The 2,586-nt window shown below is 46.5% G+C and overlaps 1 long non-coding RNA gene across 1 annotated transcript; it reads right to left on the minus strand.

Moving 5' to 3' along the window:
- Nucleotides 1-1,777: 1,777 nt before the first annotated feature.
- Nucleotides 1,778-2,383, minus strand: LOC123049158 (uncharacterized). Its single transcript, XR_006423462.1, has 2 exons — nucleotides 2,255-2,383; nucleotides 1,778-2,044 (listed from the first exon to the last, which is right to left on the minus strand). It is a non-coding gene; the product is annotated as an uncharacterized lncRNA (long non-coding RNA).
- Between the last annotated feature and the right edge of the window lie 203 nt (nucleotides 2,384-2,586).

The following is a 2,586-nucleotide window of genomic DNA, read 5'->3' on the forward strand; positions in this document are numbered from 1 at the left end:
CATCGAACTAGAAAAAAGTTCGTTGAATTTGGAAAAATAGTTCATTGATTTAAATAGAAGTTCATCAAATTCAAAAAGGTTCACGAATTGAAAAACAGTTCATTGATTTTGGTAATAGTCCAATTTTCCCTAAACTTCAGTTATTTTACGAATACAGGAACTGTTGGAGATGCTCTAATGTTGGTGTGGTAGTAGACATGGAATGATAGAAATGCGAGTGTTTTCAGAAATACATCTACCATGCCACCCATAATCACTGCACACGTCAAGCATGAGTGAATATGGATGAAGACTTTCTCGCTCCGTAAAAAATGGATCGGGAGACGATGCAACTTGTTCCGGCCATAAGGAACCCACGAACGCGATCTAGCACCGTCGCAGGATCCCTCCTTCGCCGCCATCTCACCCCGATACCTCTTCCTCCTCCACCGCACCTTCCTCCCCTCGCCGTTGCCTGAGGCGCCCTCTAGCAAAGTCGGGATGGCTCCGAGGAAGGTGGCTACATGGCCCTTCTCCGGCTACTCGGCGCTGGTATGGCGGCTGTGATCCATGGATCAAGGACAGTGATCCCTCTGGTGAGTCTTCCCCGTCCGGTGGCACATTTGGGCGGTGGGCTGCCAGGGATCGGACCGGGTGACCGGCGATTCATCGGCGGGTTGGTGACGTGGTTTGCTGCCCCGGAGGCCAATGGCGTCGAGCTGGTCCTTCCTCCAACCCATGCTGCATGCACACCTCTTACTGGACATGACCGTTCTACTACACGATTATCGGGTTGGGGCGGAGCGGGAGGTGGGGATCCGGATTGGGATAATTCCCAGCTCGGCTTGTGCCAGCCGCGACGGTGACGACACCCGAGGGTGCCATTTTTCTTCTTGGAGACAACGTTCGGGTCTACCCTACCTTTTCCCACCTCACGGTCTCTCGGGTGAAAACCCTAGGGTGGTGACTGCGCTCTTGGCGTCGTGTCCTTCTTGAAGGCGTCGTCGTGCGAGCTATGTGGTGGTGGGCACCGCTTGGGTGCGTTGGTGGTTGCAGATGGTGTGCCCCTCTTCCTCTAGGTGGTAGTTGTTCCGGGGGACACCCTAGATCTGGGTCTCCCAGATCGGATGATGAGGAAGACTTTGGTGTAGTTCTCCCTCCTAGGGGCATCGTCTTGGAGCATTAGTTCACTGGAGAGGCCAACAGGTGGAGTAGTGTTTCATCGACCGCATTGACGACGGTGGATCTCGGCGGCGTGAAGCAGTGGAGTCTCAGAGAGGGTTGATCGACACGCGCACGCTAGTGGCGTTGTCTGGTCTCGTGGTGACGTTGACGGCAGATGGGACTGGCAAGTTATATGCAGTTATTCCTCCTGAAGATGGGATGGCGGAAGATGGCAACGACGGATCCTAGAGCGTGCGCATGCGGTACACGTTATGGGACGCCTAGACCAGATGGTCATTAGGCCACTGGATTAGATCGTGTCTGTTATGCGGACAGGGCACATCTGTATACTTGTAGGTCTAGTGAGTTTGTTCGCCTAGAAAGGCGCTTTGGGTTGATCCCTATATTCATTTTGTCAGACTCTGATGAATAATTAATAAAGATGGATGTGTACATCATGATATGCAGAGGCCGGGGTAATCTTCCTTTTCGGAAAAAGAAAAGAACAAAAAAAAATCAAGAATGAGTCCAAGGATTGGATCACCGCTGGGTCGAAGCACTTGAGTTCAGCCATGTCACGAGAGTAGGATTTCGTTTTCTATTTGTTGAGGCGTAATAAACCACACTAAGAATCTTATTAACCTTCCTTTTTATTAATGAGATGTGGCAAAGATTTTGCCTTAGTTTTGACAAAAAACAACTTTTTCATAATCTTTCATTAGCGTCATCTAGCATCCACAGTTTATCTGACATTCAACCTTAGTTTTGTAGCAAAGACCGCCTTCAAGGATACAACACCAAGGGAGAGGGGTGGGTGGTATTAGTTGTTTGTCCTTTAAGCAGAAACGGCAGGGTGGGATAACAATCTTTTCCTCATCCATCGTCTCCTTCTTAGCTTGGCCTACGAATCAAGAAAAAAACTTTGTTTTGTCACAAAAATTGACGAAGGTGCAGTATACACTGTACCAACGAGTTCTCGCTTTTTCTCTATATTAGAAAGATAGATGCCAAGCAATCAATTAGGAGATGAACATGTATTTTTCAAACACAATCAAGTTCTATGTATGAAATTATAAGTAATGACTTGGCTGCCTTATAAATGATCACTTACAATTTGCATGAGAAGTAAAGCATCCAAGCACCAGCAAAAGCAAAACAAGTCTGCGGGTTTGCATCATGTTCTTCATCATAATTTTCTAAGGCTTCGAATATTTTCTTTGCTTATCAGTCGATGTTTGCAAGTTGTAGCACGGGAGATGTATATATGGTCCACGCAATTAATGGTCTCTATTAAATAATAAATAAATAAATATATGGTACTAAATCATAATAGATAATGGCATTGATGGTCATTTCATCTTCTAAGTAATTGTAGAGAAATCTTTACTATTAACACAATGTATCTTTTATACTAGACAAATCCCCCGCGCGTTGCTGCGGAAA

The sequence above is a fragment of the Triticum aestivum genome, chromosome 2D (assembly GCF_018294505.1).
Source record: "Triticum aestivum cultivar Chinese Spring chromosome 2D, IWGSC CS RefSeq v2.1, whole genome shotgun sequence".
NCBI classification, from domain to species: Eukaryota; Viridiplantae; Streptophyta; class Magnoliopsida; order Poales; family Poaceae; genus Triticum; species Triticum aestivum.